Raw genomic sequence first — 21,188 nt, forward strand, 5'->3', positions numbered from 1 at the left:
TTGCTAGTCAGTTATAGAGCCGATACTAGAACTCAAGGCTTCTTTCACTGTGACGTACTGGATACCTAAGTTATACAGCAAAGGCACTTATCTCCAACATGGGGAGACTTGGGTAAGGAGATACAGTAGGGCACTCTGGGTAGCGTGAAAATACCTGAGACCTGGGAAAGAAGAGCAAAGAAGAGGAGATGGGAGGGAGTAAGACTTTCTACCCTATTTTACCAGAAGCTGGCTGTGATTTAATAACCTGAGCTAGGCACTGCCAGCTCCCCTGGAAGCCTGGCAACCTCTCACTGCTCAAGGGTGTTTTTTCCTTAGCTTTTCTTTGCCATTTTCCAAGAGTCTCTGTGTCAGCTCCCACTGGGGGCCTCGCAGGGATGAGAACAGCTGCAGAGGCGCTGGAGTTGGGCTGCTGAGTCCATGCCCAGGACCGACACCTGCCCTTCCACAGGGCCCTGGGGACAAGTTGGCTCAGAGAAACAGGGACGAGACAGAACTCCATTCATCAGAGAGAACTGGGGTGGAAAAACCCTGCTTGATCCCTTGGCACCACTAAGCTCTAAGGTTGGCCCTGAGCCCCACACAACTCCAGATTCTGTTCAGCAGGGTCAATTAAAATAAGAGAGTGTACTTGTAGGCCCACTGCAGTTATCAGTTTGCATTTAACAAGTTATCCGGTGTCTGCTATGCACAAAGTATAGTAGGAATATGGCCTTGGAATTCAGTAGAGAAAGGAAAGATTTGTTTTAAAAAAAGGAAGTTAATGTCTTCCTAGATTCTGGGTTAAACCCTGCCATTGACTCACTGTGGAATCAGATAAGCTGCTTTCTCTCTGGGCCTCAGTTTCCTCTGCTATGAGGTGAGGGTGCTGGTCCAGAGCCTATAAGGTGGGGGGGGGGGGGGCTGCTGGTCTGCGTCCTTTTTTGTGTCACAAGCCCTTTTGAGAAGCTATGGATCTTCTTCCCAGAAAAATGCATATGTGCAGATAGATAGCAAATGTTTCATAGAATTTAGGGGCTTAAAGATTTCTCCGAAGCCCATCTATTGATCCTAAGTTATGAACCTCTGGACTAGTTGATTTCTGAGGTCTCTTCTAGCTCTGACAGTCCATGAAACATTCCAAGTTGGACACAGTTAATGAGCAGAGACACCAGGGCCAGAATGCTGGCAGCTGTGGTGGAATCCCAGAGGCTTAACTGTACCCCCCTTCCCAGGCTTCCTGAGACTCCAGTCCAAGGGAAGCAAAAGGATGTAAGCTCATTCTCTGCAAACTGAGTCCAAGGGAAGCAAAGGGGTGCAAACTGATTTACAGCAAACCAGAGACTAGAGTGTGCATCAGACAGTTGCCTCCCAGGTTGCTGGAATTTAGCAAGGATATGACCTTTCTGGGAGACAGTAGGCACAAGAGTCATGGCTTGTAGATGTTCTTCAATGATTGGTTGGGGATAAGACAAAAAGCATGGACTACCCAATTGGTAAGGAACATACAGCTCAATTACGGATGTTCTGAGCTGGTGACTTAGGAGCTAATTCTCAACATGGCTGCCCAGAATACTAATGGCCATAAACCTACTGCATTCCTTAATGTCCCTTCCTTTCTAAGAATATATTTTAGTACTAAAAAAAGGTCAGGGGAGAAGAAAAGAAAGAAACTTGGTGGGTGTACCCATCAGGGTCCCAGTAAGAAACCCATGACACACTCAGAGTGGATAAACTGAGTAGTTTAATAAAGGGAATTGATTACAAAAATAAAGAGGATTGATTTAATAAAGGGGATTGATTATGGGCAGGGTAGAAAGAAGCCACAGGGGATTCTGAAGTATCCCAGGACTAGCAATAGTGGGGGTTATTATTACTCTTATTCCTAAAAGAGAGAGGGGAGGCAGTGGTTACTAGAACCCAGAGGAAAGAAAGAACATGAAAATTACATGAAAAGAGCTCACTGATTGGAGCTGTGACCTTCAGTCAAAAGATGCCCAGCAACTTCTCAGGCAGGGAGCTTAACCTTACTTTTCTACTCTCTGCCAGTATTCCCCATTGGCTAAATACAACTGGTATCCAGAAGACAAGGGAGCCTATTAACATGGGTCAGCCTCCCATGGTGGAATAGGGTAGAAAGTAGTGAGTAAATCTGAAGAGGAAGACCTAGAAAGTAGGTCTGTCACTGCAGGCAAGAGAAAAGAACTGTTATTACAGCCTTGAATGTGACATCGATCGAGCGGGCCCTGTGACATCTAGGCAAGAATAATTGAAGAGGTGTGAAGAGCAATTAAGCAGTAATAATACCATTTTACATTTATAAAAGCCTTTACATGTTTCATGGTCCTTTCACCTCATGGTCTCATCTGAGCCATAGAGTTACCATGTAGGCAAACAAGTAGTTCTATTCTACACATGAGGAAACTGAAGTTCAGCTAAGGTAAGGTGATTTGTAAGCTCAAATGTCTACAGAGGGGAAAAGAAAGACTCGAACATGGGCTTGGACTCCTAGTATAGGGCCATTTGCACTATATCCTGTAGTCTTTTCTATATCATGTTTCTGTCCACAATGCTGTTCTGACAGGCCTTTATAAGATTCCTACTTATGACAGACACGAACATCCACCACAAGGGCAACATTGAAGAACAAAACTGCATGGACTTCTTCTTCACATTTTGATGAAATTTTCAGTATGATGGGTGGTAAAAAAAAAAAAAGGCTGAGTTGGAAGATAAATAAGTAGGTACAATATTCTTTGCAACTATTTTCCAGAGCAAAGATCCTTAGACTCAGTTCTTCCCTCGACCTCTTTCATTCTTTGTTTCTGGTCTCTGGGTGTCCTACCTCATCAGCTATAGACTTCCATTGTAAAGCATGTAGTAGAATGAAAGTAGGAAAGACATGGAAATAAAGAAATAAAAGCCCAAGGCAAATAATGAGAAAAGAGAAACTTAACATGTCTTTTGGAACTCAACTGCAAAAAAGTAAAAATGCCTTTTCACATTTGTCCCAACTTGCATGTAAACCAAGAATGAAAACCATGAGCAGATCTATCCTTGAGTTTGCAATTAAGTAGGATTTGGGGAAATTCTGAGGGTTCGGCATTCTTAGGAGCTGCATAGTGCCTAATGGAAGGGATGAGGCAGGCACTGGATGTGAAAGAACATTTGGGAAGGATGGGATTACAGTTGCCTATGCCTTCTACCTTAAATTCCTTCTTTGAAAGATAAGTAGTAGCCAGTGAATCCTAGAAGGTCCTAGCCAATAAGCTTTCACAATCCATAGATTCTAGAGCAGTTCTCAACCTCGGGCCATTTTGCCTCCCTGTAACCCCCAAAAGACATTGGACAATATCTGGAGACATTTTGGGTTATCACAACCTGGCAGGGGTGGGGGGTAGGTGCTACTGACATCTAGTGGGTAGAAGCCAAAGATGCTAAATACCCTAACATGCACAAAACAGAGCCACACAACGAAAGAACCAAAGAACTATCTGGACCAAAACACCAATAGTGCCAGGCTTGAGAAACCATGCTCTAGGGCACTTCTCAATTGTGAAGATGTTACCTTTGCTATGACCACACACTCTCCACTCCCCACCTGTAAAGATGGCCTCCTTGCTTTCACCTGTGGATGTTAGGCCTGTCCACTCCCTAGAAGCAGCTCAATATCAGCAGGCTCTTGGGCTAAGGCAGAATTTGTCTCATTTTCCAGGGTGGTTTGTTGTTACCATTGTCCATTGCTATTGAGTTTTTGACCCTTGGCCTTGCTTTAACCCCAATAAGAAGCTTATTTCCTAGTTCCTAACTGCTTGTCTGGTTAATGACTCACAGCCTGCCTAGACCTCTGGTTTTTGCAAAGCCCTTGGCTCTTCTAATCCTGGCATCCTTCCCAGGCTCTGAGGTCCAACTTCATCCATGGTTTCAGTACAACACTGCTTTACTCATTCCATTCTGGGACACCAAATAGGGTTTGGGCTGGTAATTACACTAGACCTGTTGCCTCTTGAATCTGTGTGAGAAAGTTGCCAGCCCCAGGAAGGAAAAGACTCAATGAAATATCAACTAGTGCAGGAGGCATTCCTGCTGTGACTGTCAACGAAAGCTGTAAGAGAAAGAAAGAGAAGATGCCTCCTGATGTAGCACATTTCAGAAGACTTCTGTGTCAGCTGGATTTAGTAGAGACAGGTAGATTCCCTACAAAATATTGCTTTAAATCTAGTTAAGCATGTACTTCATGTTTGAAGAAGAAAAAAAGCTGAGGATAAACTGAGACCCCACAGTTGAGATAATGTCTGATTGGGCAATTTCTCAAGTTGCAGCCTCATATGCCTAGAAAGGAGTACAAAAAAAAGAATTTGAAATAACAAAAAGTATGAGGATTATAACCATGAAGGCAAGTAGGACTGCTGTCTTCCTAACAAACCTTTATTTCTGAATTTTGAGACTCAAGGTGATATTTGTGCAGAGGGACTGGCTTCTACTCCTGGTTCAGTCACACATTGCTATGTGATCATGGGCAAGTCACCTAAACACTTTTTTCCTCATCTAAAAACATGGAACTAATATTACTTTGACTGCTTCATAGGTTTTTTTTCAATTTGGAACAAAAAGATGGTACATTCAAAAGTGCCTTGAAAAGCACTAATGCTCTATGAATGCAAATTATTATAATTATATTGCAAAAGTTGTGGCACCTAAAGGGCAATGAAGGTGGATAAGGTGGGACCAAGCCAAGCTGGTAAAGTAAATCAGGTTTCGACAAAGAAGGAGAGACAGAGACAAAAAGATAGAGACACACAGGGGCAGGGGAGAGACAGAGAGAGAGACAGAGACAGAGACAGAGAATTTTATGTGAACTATCTTCATCCTGTTTCATAGCATCCAAGGACTAGAAGGAAAACCCACTGCCTTTCTCTGCTCCCACAGAGAACTTTACTTCCGTATCCTGGGCATAGCTGTACCTATCTTCTTTTACAAACCTTCTACAGTAAAGGACTCCCTAAAATTACTTGGTAATACATTCCAGAATCGATCTTTTAGTCAAAATACTTCTGAATTCATCCACTGACTGAATGGCATTCACTGAGCGCTTATGAGAATTTAGCCACCATGGTAACCGTTAGGTAACAAAGAATAAGACACAGCTCTTGTCCTCGAGGAGTTGTTAGTCTGGTGGAAACTCCTTGGTTGAGTCCCTTCTGTAACAATGTAATTCTCTTCTTGTCTCTGACCTACATTTAATGGTCTGAAAAGTTGACTTTGGGACCTTGTTTATACACTCATCTAAAGTGCCTCACGGTTCCAAGTTTTGACTCATAACAATTGTTTTTTTTGAGCCTGTTAAGATTGAAAACTTACACAATTAAATTAGTTTCCCTTAAGAATGGGGGAAATAATCCAAGTCCAATATATTGGCAACCAGTCCAACTGGTTGCTGGGAAAGGATGAGCTGATTGCACATTTCTGAAAACTAATTTATGCTAGAGTGCTCACAGCTTAATCTGTATCCCACCCAGGGTTGTGGGATACAGGTAGTGCCTGTATCTAGGTAATGCCTAGAGAGGACCCTAACTGAACCCTAAGGAATAAAGCTCTAATAGTAGACTTCTCGTATCCTTTAAAATTTTGTCAAGGATATCTGAGAGCCTTTGATGGGCCCTTCCAATCACTCTCTTCATGTAAACCATCTTTAAAGCTCTATTTCCACTTTCGTTTAGTTCATCTTCCCATTATGCCAATCACCATTTTCAATGAGTCAAATTGGTTCAAACTCAGCTAAAAGTCAAATACACAAAGAAGTAAGGACGATTTCTGTGCTAAAAGAGAGCTTCTGTGACAACCCTCAAGGAGGCCAGGAGACAAAATGCTTCTCTAAAGGCATCCAGGAGGAACAGCTAGTGAAAGTCCTGTATTCTCCCCCTCCTCACAAAAAGGCCTTTCTTTTTTCCCTCTTCAAATCCATTCCGCCTCCCACACAGAGAGGCAGGACTAGTGGCAAGTTTAAGCAGGAATGCAAATTGAGGGATGTGTACAGGAAGACAGAAATAGACTGTATAAAATGGCAGCCAGTGTGATCGCCTGGAAGGAGCTCAACTCAAACCTTTCCACTGAGAGCAAAGCAGCCCCTGTTTACATTTGTCCCTTGCATGGGCTGCTGGGATCAGGAGTCAGCATTTCAATGGTTTATAGCAACAGGACAACCCCTTGGAGGGCTGAAGGCCCACTTCTCACTGTACCTCTTGCCCAAACAAGTGGTAAGATCCACATCGAAGGGACAAGGACCTTAGCTGGACTGAACCTGCACGGTGAGATTTCCCAGTCCCAACGAACACCAGGCTTGCTGCAACTTGTACAAAGCCACCCCCAGCACAGGGTGCAGGAGAGAAGCTGCAGACATTTTGATCTCATTTTCTTCACATTTACAGTAGATCAAGGGTCATTTAACCAACACATGCTTGGAACAGAGAGTTTGGATGAATTTCATTTTCCGGTCACTGAAGGTTAGCCTTTTAAAAAATTCACTTACATTTTGGTTCCAAATTTTGTTAAAGAAAGAGTTTGAAAAGTAGGAAACAATTGTTGAATTATTGCAACATCTTTAGGATCATGTCTTTGCACTCTCCCAATCTAGCACAGGACTGGGCATACAGTGGGTTCACAGAAAAGTTATTTCTTTTAGTTTTCCAATGAATCGCCATTTTACTGTATTTTGTTCATGTGTGCGTGTCTACATAGCTGGACTCCTCTTTTTTTTCACATATATACAGCCTGAAGTACATCTGTTATTAACGTAATATCTTCAATTTCTTTAAATCGTTTCCTGTTTTGCTTATTATCTCTGTCATTAACAGTTACTGACCTAGGCCCTCATCCGGAACTCAAGGGCAGATGTGCATTCTTCTGGTCATTTTTGTGCTGAGGTTATGCTTTAGCCATCCAAATTCAGCTCAAAGTAGACAAACTACAGCAAGAGGAGAACACGGAGCCAAGAGAAGGGGAAGGGAAGAGAGACAGGGAGAGCCATCTGAAATGCTTGCTGGGCCATGGTTCAGAGAAAACTGCCTCCCTAGACTTGGCTGTCTTTCTAGGCCAGGCCTCTGTCAATAACACATTTATTGGCCATCCTGACTTCAGCCTCTGATTTGCCCAATTCAAATATACTTTTTCCAAGAAACAGCTCTCCTAGTCATGGCCCCTGACCATGACAAACAATGCTGTTGAAAGGTCCGAGTGAATGGGGCCATTTTCTCCAAATGAGTCACCACCACCTGGAAAGTTCTTGGAAAATGGAAGAGGCGCCAGAAGGCTAAAGACAAGGAAATGTTGTCCTACTTTTTGAAAAGAGAAAGAAGCATATCTCGGAAAATATAAACCAATAATTAACTTGATGTTGATATCCAGAAAAATACTGCAGAACGGCTATTAGAATATTGTTTGTGAGCACTCAAGAGAAATTATGATTGCTAGACACAAACAAGGGTTGACACAAGCCATTCCCAGCTACCTTTTCTTTTGATAAAATTACTAGGCATCTGTGGGGGGGGGTATAAAAATATAGTCTAAAAACCATATTTTGGGTACCGACTATGCGTCGGGCCAGGGTTGGCAAAATACTTCCTTCCTGAGCCCGTGGCAGAAATCTTTAATCCCTCACAACACTCTTTACAGCAGAGTTCCTACCCGATGCACACTCCTTCTCAGTAGGCAGTCACCATAGTTCACCTGCCATCCCAGACTCGTGGTCTGGAGAGGCAGATAATACATAAGACCCTTAACGAATTCATAAAATGGTAAAGTATGTTAGTTATTAAAATTATATTATATTATACACATGGCACCTGTCAACTCTGCTTCAAAGAGGATGAATGAGGGCTTAGTTACACTTCACAGAGGAGGTGACTTTAGAAATGGGTCTCAATAAATGAGCAAGAGTTCTCCAAGTAAAGGAGGAGAAATGCCATAATATATAAGCCTAAAGTTTTGGAAGTTAGGTCATGATTATACATTTGTTGGCAAATTGAAGAACGGGGCGGGGTTTAATGTCAGTATAATAAGCTGTAGCTTTACTTGAATAGCCCTCCCAAAAGAAGTGGATTGATGTTAAATGACAGAACCAAGATTATAGGAAAGTTTTTGGGGGGCACCCGGCTGGCTCAGTCGGTGGAGGCAAGCAACTCTTGATCTCAAGGTTGTGACTTCAAGCCCCCCGTTGGTTGTAGAGATTACTTAAAAATAAAATCTTAAAAAAAGATTTTAGAAAAATTTTTAAAAGGCACGACTTATGGGCCTAAAGCAAAGATTTCTAATGTTCTCTTGAGCTCCAGGAGAGATGATAAATAATGCACTTAATAAATGTAAAGTTCCACATTTAGATTTCTAAAAAATCAACTGTATACAATGGAGCAAGAAAGATATTAACAGGACCCCTAGGATTTTAGTTGATCCCAAGGTTAATAGGAGTCATTAAGGTGTGAGAGAAATAGTGAGGAATAGAGTGACATAGTGAAAAGATCTCTGGAATGGAAGTTAGGAGACCCAACTTTAGTTCTTTGTTTTCATTTTTTTATTTCATTTTTTTTTTTAATTTTAGAGAGAGAACAGGGGAAGGGCAGAGGGAAAGGAAGAGAGAATCTTAAGCAGGCTCCATGCTCAGTACAGAGCCCAATGTGGGGCTCGATCCCAAGACCCTGTGATCATGACCTGAGCTAAAATCAACCAACTGAGCCACCCAGGTACCCTGACCCAGGTTTAGTTCTATCTATTTCGCTAAGTCACTGTGTAACCTCAGTAAGTCACTTTTCCTCTCCGGGCTTCATTATCCTCTGAAGAAATTGGACTCAGTTCATGGTTTTCAAACTATGCTCTTCAGAACCTTGGGATGCTTCTTGGGCTACCTTGGGGAGCTAGAAGGAAGTTGAAATGAAGGTTCTGTAACCTCCCACCCTCCTTTCATTTCAACAAGAGAAATTCTACTCTTAAGTGTTTTAACAATTAGGATTTTGCCTAAGATTTCATTTTAGAAGAATTCCATTGCAAAAAAATCATACTTTAAAACCATATAGCCTTCACACTGCAACCTTACAGGACTTTGACAGAAGTGTTATGTGCAAATTAATAAAATTAGTTTCTCTATAGGTACTCTGCAATGGTCAGACAATATCTGAACTCTCTTCCAATCTGGGCACCATGTTTAGAGAGGGACATCGACAGAACAGAGTGCATTTAAAGGAAGATGACTCATGTGGCTCAGCTGGCTAAGTACCCAACTCTTGATTTTGGCTCAGGTCATGATCTCATGGTTCATGGGATTGAGCCCTGCATCGGGCTCCACACTGATAGCACAGAGCCTGCTTGTTATTCTCTCTCTCTCCCTCTCTCTCCCTCTCTCTCTGCCCCTTCCCTACTTGCTCTCTCTCTCTCTCTCTCTCTCTATCTCAAAATAAATTTAAAAAACTTAAAAAAAAAGAAATATGACTCAGGATGGGAAAGGTATGTATATTGAAGATAATAGAAGTCAAATCCTAGAAAACAGAAGATGTAGGGGGGTCCCAATCAACATATTTAAGTATTTGAAGGGCTATCCTGCAGAAGAATGATTTGCCTTATTCTGTTTGGCTCTAGAAAACTGAACTGGAACAACTGGCCAAAAAAAAAAAAAAATTCAGAACAGATTTTGACTCAACATAAGAAGGAACTTTCAAGCACATAGCCTTACAAAGTAATGAGCTTGCAATAAGAACAAAACAGGAGGTATACATTTTGCAAAATAGAAGAAAAAATTATCACGATTTTTTTAAATAGTGAGAGAGACAGTGAAACGTGAGTGGGGGAGGGGCAGAGAGAGAGGGAGACAAAGTCTCCAGCAGGCTCCACTCTGGCAGCAGAGAGCCTGATGCTGGGCTCGAACCCACGAAACCGTTGAGATCACGGTGTGAGCCAAAACCAAGAGGCAGATGCTCAGCCGACTGAGCTACCCAGGCACCCCATCACTATTTTCAATTAGCAATAACTGGGCATCAGATAAACCTCACTGGCTATAATACTGTCACTGTGCAGAGCTAAACCATCGCTATTCTCACACCGGATGATTGTTTACTCAGAAAACTGCAGAAAATGAACAAAAGATCCATGCACTCCAATAAGACAGTTCTGCAAGGTGGCCACATACAAGATCAACATACAAAATAATAGTGTTTTTATACTCCAGCAATAGTCAATTATTAAACAATTTTTAGGAAAAATATTCTATTCGCAAGTGCAAGAAAAATGATAAGATATCTAGAAATAAATCTCTAAGAAATGTATTGGACCTAGTTGGTGAAAACTACATGAGTCTTTATTGAGGAAAATCAAAGATATTTTCATTTCCAGTCTATTTTAAAGATGTCAGTTCTCCTTAAACTTAGATATACAATTCAAAGCAGTCCAAAAAAAAATCTCAGTAGCACTTTCATGAAAATTGACAATCTGTTTCTAAAGTTCATATGGAAGAGAAAATGTACAAGAATAATGCATGATATCTTGGGGGGAAAATTTTCCAAGTGGGGATTTACAGCATCAGACATCAAAATAAACTATAGGATTTAAAACAGGGTAGTATTATGCCAGGAACAGGTAGAAATAAGTCCTTAAAACAGAGATCATAGATGAAGAGAGGGTCAAAATGACACTTCTAATCGGTGGAGAATTAATTATTTTATAAACTGGGTTGCGATCTCGCCAATCTCTTTGGGAAAAAAAAAAGTAGACCTTCCCCATAGCTCACAGCAAACACAAAAAAAATAGAGATGAACATAAAAGGAAAAAACAGTAAGAATGTTTGAAGAAACAGAGAAAAATGTTTTTATCGTCCTTGGGTAAGGAAAACCTTCAACAAGATCCAAAACACAGAAGCCATAAAGTAAAAGAGTAATAAATTTCATTTTGCCAAACTAAAGGCTTTTAATTTAACCCTTTACAAAAAAATAAGTGGTAAATAAATCTAAAATACAAGCTAGGGGAGACTGGCTGGCTCAGTCAGTAGAGCATGAGACCCTTGAACATGGGGTTGTGAGTTCGAGCCCCATGTCGGGCTCTGTGCTGACAGCTCAGAGCCTGGAGCCTGCTTCTGATTCTATGTCTCCCTCTCTCTCTCTGCCCCTCCCTTGCTTGCACTCTGTCTCTCAAAACATAAAATAAAACGTTAAAAAAATTTTTTTTGAAGAAGTAAAATGGCCAAAATCTCGCTCACTCAATCTTTATCATATGAAGGCAATGCAAATTAAAGCAGCAATTACATATTATTTTTCCCTATCAGACTGGTAAAAATCTAAAAGATTCATAAATGTGCTGCTGAAGGATAAGAAAACAGCACTCTTTACCATTGTGGATAGGAGTAAACATTTATAAAGCCTTTTGGGAAAGAAAATTTGGCAGAATTTACCAAAAGAGAAAATACATCTGTGACCCAATAATTATCCTTCAAGGAATCTAATAGACAATGAATGTACAAAGATACTTATTGCAGTACTGTATGTAATTACAAAAACTGGAGCCAACCTACATATCCACCAACATGGAACAACATAATGAACTACAATATATTCATATTAGAGAATACCATGCAGCTGTTAAAAAGCATGCAGTGGAAATGTATGTACTCACATAGAAAGAGCTCCAAATGGCGCAAAAGCAGATTGTGGAAAAATGGAGATTGTGTGATCTTAGTTAACAAAAATAGACGTATTTGGGGTGCCTGGGTGGCTCAGTCAGTTAAGCCTCCGACTTCGGCTCAGGTCACGATCTTGCGGTTGGTGGGTTCGAGCCCTGAGTCAAGCTCTGTGCTGACGGCACAGGGCCTGGAGTCTGCTTCAGATTCTATGTCTCCCTCTCTCTCTGCCCCTTCCCCGCTCCCACTCTGTCTCTCCCTGTCTCAAAATAAAAAAAAAGTTAAGAAAAAAATTTTTAATGTGTTTTAAGAAGGCTAGAAGGGGGTCCCCTGGGTGGCTCAGTTGGTTGAGCATCCCACTCTTGATTTCGGCTCACGTCATGATCTCACAGTTCCTGAGATCAGGCCCCGCTTTGGGCTTTGCACTGAGAACGTGGAGGCTGCTTGGGATCCTCTCTCTCTGGCCCTCCCCTGTGCGTGTGTGCATGCATGCTTTCTCTCTCTCTCTCTCTCTCTCTCTCTCTCTCTCTCTCTCAAAACAAATAGCTTTAAAAATTAATAAATAAATAAATAAATAAATAAATAAATAAATAAATAAATAAACAAAAAGAGAAAGAAGGATATACACTGAACAGTTAACAATGGTCACCCCTGGAGGGAGAAAAGAGTGGAGAAGAGGAGAGAGGAGCACTTTCACATATCACTTAAAAATGATAACGGACTAATACATCATGTGTGTGCTTTTTCAAAAGACACCAAAAAGCAATAAGCTTCCTGTCTCTGAGATGTTCAAAGTTGAAAGGATCGCCTGTAAAAGGGAAATTGTCAGTACCTTTAAAATGGCTAGATGTCAAACTGTTACTTTCATTTCAACACACTTTTAAGTTTGGTTTTATTAATTTCACCTGAACTCCTACACTGGCATTATAAATCCAATCTTCGGGCCAATTGGGAACTATCTCCTTATAAAATGTGAAAAATAAAACTAATCCCAAATACCCAACTAAGCAAATAACAAAGTTAGTTTCCATCAAAGGCTCACCTGTCCCTTCTTGCTTCTTCTATAACTGGTTTTAAATCATCTGTACGTTTCATTTACAGTAAAATTTACAGCTACAATCTGCAATGCTAACCCACAGTTTATCCTTATCATAGCTGACTTGTTCTTGTTCCTGAATGAAAGATGGCAAACATAAGCATGAAAATGAAATTAGCGATACTCAAGCCAACGGCTTTATCTATGTCTTGAGTTTATGGGATTAGCAATGGTCTCTCTGGAAATCTCTCGGTTTGATGAATAAGACCTATTCCAGTTGGTAGCAACTGAGGAGCTGATGTGGGAAAAGCATTCATGCTTTCAGCTTACCCCTCATGTCTGCATCAAGATCCCGGGTCCTATAGAAGAGGCTGGGGATTCAGTTAAAGCCTTATTTTTGCTGTTGATGAACAGAGGTATTAAGATATTGCAAGAATTCTGGGCAATAGGTAAGAGGTCAGGAGAAGGATTGTGGGAAAAGAGGAGGGTTGAAAAGAGATTAAACGGGATGGTTGAGAAGAGATGGAGAAGGAGTCACTAGTTCTGCTCATAAGAATTCTCTTGAATCAAAGCTTGAGTCAAAGTTTGTTCAAAACACTACCTTTGCTCCGTTTCCGGCATCTTTGCCACACCCTTCGTCGTCTCCTTCCATGCCAATCTTCCTTGAGAGGCAAGGGGATACATTGGCAGAACCCTGGAGCAGTTATGATTCAAGAAATGCACCAGGATGTCCTTGTTTCAAATTCAGTGGAAATACAGGTCCTGAGCTAGTCAGTTGACCATCACCATCCCACAAATTGCTGGTACCGTTTGATCCCCAAGGCCCCAGGGAGCAAGATGGGCCTGTGCCTGCTAAGGAGCATCTCTCCCGGGAGGACAGTGACTTTGAGAGCACAGGAAACGATTAACTATCAAAGGCAAGCTTCATTCTCAGTCATTCCCAACCCTCCTCGATGAAAGTACTGTGGGCAGATTCAGAGGATGGCTGTGGCTGGGGACAGCCTTACGCAGACTCACGGGGCAAGATGTCTCCCAGGCGGGAGAGTAGAGAGGTGGTGAGATGCCCTACCCCTCACAAAGGCCTCTCCCCACCCTCCTGCCTGAACACCTGCCTTTCCTCCATTCTAAGAACATCAGAGCCACAGCTGTTTGTGCTTTTAGTCAATGAATTCTATTTTGCACGCATGCAGCAGACACCGAGTTAGGTGCTGGGGACACAGTGACGAACAAAAATAGACATGGTTCCTACTCCCATGTTACTTAAGGACCTGGCAGGAGAGACTGAAATTGACAAAGTAATCACCCAAACGTAAAATTACAACTGTCATAAGCCTACCAAGGTAAGAAACGTAGCTTACGTAGAAAGGAATATAATTTAGACTACTGGTCTACCTTATCCACCTCCCGGCCTGACCCCCCACTCATTTAGAAAAGAAGACCATCCATCACTATGGTTGTTGATGGTCAGGAAGAGTTTAACCTATTTAAATTCAGACAAAGGTGCAAAAGTCCCTGCTCTTCCCCTAACACCTCTTCTGGAACTAGTGAGAATGGTCCACACCACACCACAGACACAAGCCAACTGGGAGAGTAAGAAGGTGGAAGACGTCTTCCACTTGTGGGGCAGAAGGATGGCAATCCAGCAACATGTTGGTATCAGGGATTTGAAGCGCTTAATATCCACAGTCCCCCAACGGAGAGCAGGACCCCAAACGGACGGAGTGAGAGGATGTGTGGGATGGGGCAACCAAAATAGACAGAGGGGACCAGAAAGGCCAGACTGCATAAGGCCCAACTTGACCACAGCCATTCTGGCTAAGGGCCAGTTCTGGTTGGGTCTTTGGGGCCCCTGTCTTCTGATGCTGAAATTCACCAGGACTAAATCAATCATCTTCATCACCACAAAGAGGCATGGCTTACAGGTACCCCAGTTTCTTGAAGAAGGCTTCTATCTAGTTTTACTTATCTACTTTTATTCCTTAGCCGCTACCTATCAGACATTATTATATATTTTCCTTGCCGCCTCTCTTTCAGTGTATGCCTGCGGGGTGGGAAACTAGTGGATTCAACGACTTATTTGCAGTGGTCACAATTACCCAACCTCATCTTTAGTGTTCTCATGTGGGCTAGACAACAGATGTTCTTAATGAAGATTAACCGAAATTTAATGGTCCTAATTGCCATTTGCACGGACAGCAGATACCATTCAGTTCACACGCTGCCTTTCATGGCCCTTTATGCCTCATCACATATCAGATTTGCATTTGACTGGAGTGAATCTGACTGGCAGTACCTGCTGGCTGTTTAGTGTTAAGATGCGGGCAAAGCGAAGGCTCCCAGTGCAGGGAAACGTGGAGCAGTGGTCGTTTCCTAATACAGCTGCTTTCTTGGGTTCTCAGTAGTTTCTTGGGTTAGTTATTCTGTTCTGGGTGGGATTCAGAGTCTATCTTAGGTAGAAAGGACAGACAAGACGTCGGCTTCTGTGTTTTTACACCACCTAATCCTGCTCCCTTTTGTTCTTTTTTTAAAAACTTTTTTTTTAATGTTTGTTTATTTCTGAGACAGAGAGAGACAGAGCATGAGTGGGGGAGGGGCAGTGAGAGAGGGAGACACAGAATCCGCAGCAGGCTCCAGGCTCCAGGCTCTGAGTTGGCAGCACAGAGCCTGACGTGGGGCTCGAACTCACGAGCCGTGAGATCATGACCTGAGCCGAAGTCGGACGCTCAACCGACTGAGCCACCCAGGTGCCCCATTGTTCTTAAGAACTATTGGAAAGGCCTTATCATACAAAAGTCAGCAAGGGATGAGAACACCACGGTTCACAGAAGAGAGTATGTGACAGGTTCAACAAATACAGGCACAGGTACTCAACCTCATCAGTAACAAGGGGAATGCAGATTCAAAGCAAAGCAAGATGCTGTTTCACAACCACTTGATTGGCAAATGTGAAAAACAAAGTAAGCATTAGGTGTTGGTGAGGGTGTCAGAAAATTAAATATGTGAGCTCTTTGGAAGGCAATTGGTAGTAGTTGATAAAATTTTAACTTGTTTAATGTTTATTTATTTTTGAAACAGAGAGACAGAGCACGAGTTGGGGAGGGGCAGAGAGAGAGGGAGACACAGAAGCTGAAGCAGGCTCCAGGCTCCAAGCTGTCAGCACAGAGCCCGACGCGGGGCTCGAACTCATGAACCGCGAGATCATGACCTGAGCCGAAGTCAGCTGCTTAACTGGCTGAGCCACCCAGGTGCCCCAGTAGTTGATAAAATTTTAAATGTGTGTTTTCCATAACCCCCAAATTTTCATTCCCATATCTACAAGTACGTGCAAGCATTCGTTGTGAGGTCGTGAAAGCAACCTCAGGTCCATCAGCAGGGAATAGATAAACTGCAAAATACTATGAAGCCAAAAAAAAGTAATGAGATAGTATATGTGTTCCATAGCTGTACATAATACGTGGATAAATGTGTAGACACAGTTCTGAAAGGTCATATCCACAAACTGATTACTTCTGGGAAGGGGACAGAGGTGGGAGAAGCCAGACCAGTCAAAGAATTTCTTCAGTCTCGTCTGTAATTCTGTACTATTTTGCCAGCAGCATGTGTTCCCATATTATTTAGGTGAAAATTAATTGAAACTAAAGGCAACACAGTTATATTAGAAAATGTGCAAAGCAGCACAAGGGGACAAAAGATGCCACCGAGACACTCTCCATTATAGCTACAATGTGTACCCTTCCAGTCTGTTTTCATCTGCTTCTTTTATGTGGTTGTGATCTAGAACTTATATCTCTCTTTAACACGGGGTTATTCAACATTGGCACCACTGACATTTTGAGTTGGATAATTCTTCATTGTGCGGAGCTGGCCTGTGCATTGTAGGATACTTGGCAGCATCCCGGGCCACTACCCACTGGACAACAGGAGCATCCCCACAGTTATGACAATTAAAAATGTCTCCGGACGTTGTTAAGTGTCCTCTGGAAAGCCTGCCGTTGGTTGAGAACCATTGGTTGAATACATCATCGGCATAATGTCATGATATGAATCTTCATAACCTATCTGTGTTTCCAAATTTAATGCTAGTGTTGTCTTCTGTTTTAGTTTCAGATCCTGGTCTGTGGATCTCAGTGACGGCCTTGATAACCTGACCTTGCTTTCTCATTGTTCCTCTTCTAGGTTAGTTGGTTTGGAATTCCTCAGCCCAGAACTGTAGTCTGACTTATCACCAGTAAGGCAAGTATACAATAAGAGCCAGGCCTCTTTCCCCTGACATCTATGGGCTAATGTTCACATCATGAGTCAGGGAAGAAGGATAGTAATCAGGAAACCTAATAAGGCTACAGAAAGTTATCAGTCCAGTGACACAGCTGTGGATCAAAGCCACAAAGCTAAAGGCCAAGGCCAAGAAGAGGAAGCCAATTAGATCTTACCCCAGATCAGCTCTCAGAATAATCAAAAGCATGGTTGCTTGGCTAACAATGCTTCCCTCTTCCCTGACTGCTTTATGTAGACATTGTCTAGGCTCCGGGGGGCACAGTCAATCCAGAGGGCAGTCATAGGCCACAGAAGGGATGGCATTTGCCTGCTGAGGTCAAGAGACAGAGATGCTCAAATTCCAAAGTGACAAGGAGAGGTTAGCGCCAGATGTCAGTCTCATTCTTTAAGGAAACATTTACTGGCCACCACATGCCGAACGATGTGCTAGGTGCTGAGGATGCCAAGATGATTCTAGAATGATTTAGTCTAAAATCTCCTTACCACAAAGTCACCAGAGAAGAGCATTTCTCAGGAATCAAAATGTAAAGGCGGTGAGAATGCTCCTCATTTTGAGCACTTCATTAGGCCACGTATCCCTATCCATGTCTGTGCCCTCAGGATTTCACTTTGCGTCTCACAGCATATGGAGAATGAAAAGTGCATTGCCATGTTCTGTGGCTCTGAGACCCCAGTTCGAGGAGAGGACTGAGTTCATTTCCAGAGCATGGGAGGGGGTGGTATCAAATTTCACCATGTGAACTTGCAACATGGAAATTCGAATTTCCTGCTCCCTAATCTCCAAAAATGTTCATCTGGCCCAGGTTTCTGCAGCTCTAAGCTAAGTTGGAGGTACCCTCTCATGCGTCACTGTCTGGCCCCTCACTCCCCGGTGCCCTGAGGGAGCGGAGAGAGGTCGAGCACTTTATTTCCCCGGGGTGGGGGGGGGGTGCTGGATCACTTCCCTGCCTGCCCATCTGGCCTTTTCCTGACGAGATGTTCTGTGACAATTGGAGATCTGCAGACACAAGGAAAATGGAGCCAAGTGAGACCAGCCCTGGTGTGAAATCTGGAGGGATGAAAAAATCTCTTCTTAGAAGGAAAGGGAGCATTGCAGGATAGCATTATGCCTTATAAATATCCCACTGTTCTCTGAAGAAAGAGATGAGTTCAACCAGAGAAGTTTCCACAATGCTTTCTTGAAAATTGGGGTTTTTATGGCAACCAGGGTCAGTCACTGGCCAAATGCCAGACGACCTCCAATTGGCATCCAATAGAGATAATTCCTCACTCTGAAATACATGTGTAATAACTCTACTGAATACCTATCCCCTTTGTCTTCCTGTAGAATGTCCTTTGTCCTCGGTTTCTCTGGCACTAATAACACCCAAGGGAGTGACAAATTACAAATGATGTGCTGAGTAGTAGGACAGTCAGTGGCCCCTTGGGGCAGATCCACCATCCTGGGTTCCAGTGATAGCCCCGTCTCGATTTATATTTGCAAGTCCAGGACTTGCGGCTCATAGTCACAGGCAGGGGAAGCCTAGAGCAAAACTTAAAAAAAAAAAAGGACCAGTTTGTTTTGCTAGCCCCCAACCTTCTAGCTGGCATGCCCTTCCCCCATTGGTGGGCCATTTTCTCCCCCACGCTGGCCAAACCATCATGCCCCACTCCTTAGAGCCTTCCTTTGTAGCAAGATATAAACACTGATACTAGCCAAATATGCTATTTTCCCTCCCATGGCATTTCAAGCCATACGCTGGAGGGTGGGAGAAGATGTCTTTACTATGTTTGAAACTGTACCACTTGGATGTTCGGCTAGCATGAGCTAAGCCCCAGGAACAGGGGCCCCAGGTCCTAGGCCCTGCCATTTCTGTTTTTTAAAGAGATTTATTGAAGTAGCCCTGCCATTTATGCTCCAGTTGTGCCATACCGACCTACCGAAATTACAGTGGGTTCGTGGAAAGCCACATGTGGAGAGACAAGGGTTCTCCTTCTGTGGCTTTGGAGCCTTTGGCCACAGGGCTATATGAGATAATTGTGGTTTTAAAATCACCTCTTCCAAAACCAGAGTCTCCATTTCAATGGAAAAAAATCCATTTTTCTCAGGCCTCAGGTCTTACAGCTCTTTGTAGAAAGCAACAATGGTCCCAGTGGCTTGATCTAATTTAAAAAGCTTCCAGAACCATGGGGACAGTGCCAAATCCTATGCTTTATTAATGATGCCATGGTTATTTCATCTTAGGGGACCTGGCTCTCTTTCTTCACTGCATCCAAATATTTCCTGGCTGTTTTTCCAAGCAATGAATCTAACGTTGAACAACTTGATAACAGTTGGGATCGCTGGCAGATGGATTCCAAAAAAGTAGAAATGGGTTTATGGAGTTGAAAAATTACAGAAAATTCTCCATTCCTGCCCTGTATTTCCTGTTTCAATGATTCCTTTCCTGTTGATGGGACCATCTCTTTCCCGCTCCCATGTGGTACTCCAGGGCCTCCCCAAATATCTCTTAAACTAACCTGTGTCTCCTCATTTGATCCACATATTTAGACATTTTGATAATAGCTCTATGGAGATGTAACTCACATGCTATACAATTCACTCATTTAAACTGTACAGTTCAGTGGGTTTTAGTGTATTCACAGAGTTGTGCAACCATCACGACCATCAATTTCAGGACACTTTTATCACTCCAAAAAGGAACCTCATACCCATCAGCAGTCACTCCCCATTTCCCTCCAATCTCTCCAGCCCGAGGCAACCAACCTGTCTACTCTCTCTTTACATAGTAATCCACACGTTTTAACAGGAACCTTTAGAAAACCCGCACTATCCAAGGTGATAGTCCTCAAAAAGGTGCTTTCAGGTTCTGTGGCAGGCCCCCGAAAGGGAACTTGGAGAACAGTGGCAATACGGGCACACCTTAAATCCCATAATCTAGTAGCACACATTTTCAAGAGTCAAAGGTAGTGTGGGAAGGCATACACTGCCCGCCTATTAACCCAATACTACTGGATGATTCCCCTCTTCGGCCCAGTTCCTTCTCCTAGGGCTTAAATCTTCAGTTCTTACCACAAAGCGTCCTTTCTGACCAAAGAACAGGTAACGTGTCACCCCCTGCCCCCGTACATACCACACTCATCCTGCCCTGTAGATTTCTAACTTTGAACAAAGAAGAGTGAAAACACGCAACTATTAAGTGACCTTGCTGTCATCCAGGGGATCGGCAGAACACTCTGGGAGTAGGCATCCCTTTTAGTGGTACCCGTTCAAATGGGAAGCTGATGAAGGGCAGTATTTTTTTCTAGCCTTGAAAGGGTCCAAAACAGTGTTCTTCCCTAGCAGGTACCTTGCCTTGCTGCTCTAGCAGTTATCTAAAGAGCTATAGATAACTTGTCAATTGGTTCAACAAACATGTTTCAGGCATCTGCTTTGAGCCAGGCACTGTGCTGGGTACCAAGCATACGAAAATATTCAAGACAGCTTCTGCAAACCCAGCCTCGGTGCACCTGGCTTCTACTAAAAACTCTGCTTATTCTCCATAAAGGAATCCCGGAGTAAATGCACCTCTCTATCTGGCTATGCTTAGCTCCTGACGTTCTCATCCAAGTTAATCTTTGTTTAAAGGCTTCAATGACCCTGATAATTGCAAGAAACACATTAATCTGTTTTCAGCGATTACTGTTTAGTAGTTTCTCAGAATAACCAAACCTTGAGCAGAGCCTTGAGAAGATAGAACTCCAGATAGGCAGGATCTAGTGGAGGGATAAAGAGGGAAGTTATAGATCCTAGTTACTCAGTGTGTGGTCCACGGACCAGTAGCATGGGGATCACCTAAAGGCTTGTCAGAGACACAGAATCTCAGGGGCATCTGGGTGGCTCAGTAGGTTAAGCGTCCAATTCTTTTTAACATTTTTTAAAGCTTATTTATTTGAGAGACAGAGACAGAGAGAGAAGTGGAGGGGCAGAGAGTGAGAGGGAAAGAGAAAATCCCAAGAAGGCTCCACACTCTCAACTCAGAGCCCGAGATGGGCCCAATCCCGTGAACCGCGAGATCATGACTTGAGCCAAAATCAAGAGTCAGACACGCAACTGACTGAGCCACCCTGGTGCCCCAAGTGTCTGACTCTTGATCTCAGCTCAGGTCTTGATCTCACAATTGTGAGTTCAAGCCCCATGTTGGGCTCTATGCTGGGCGTGAAGCCTACTTTGAAAAAAAACAAAAATGTAGACGCGCCTGGGTGGCTCAGTGGGTTAAGGGTCTGATT

General features: G+C 43.0%; 1 protein-coding gene across 5 annotated transcripts in view; it reads right to left on the minus strand.

Moving 5' to 3' along the window:
- Positions 1–21,188, minus strand: part of DCX (doublecortin) — a 110,149-nt gene that overhangs the window by 46,120 nt on the left and 42,841 nt on the right. The gene's annotated exons all lie outside the window — the stretch shown is intronic.

The sequence above is a fragment of the Felis catus genome, chromosome X (assembly GCF_018350175.1).
Source record: "Felis catus isolate Fca126 chromosome X, F.catus_Fca126_mat1.0, whole genome shotgun sequence".
Classification (NCBI taxonomy): Eukaryota; Metazoa; Chordata; class Mammalia; order Carnivora; family Felidae; genus Felis; species Felis catus.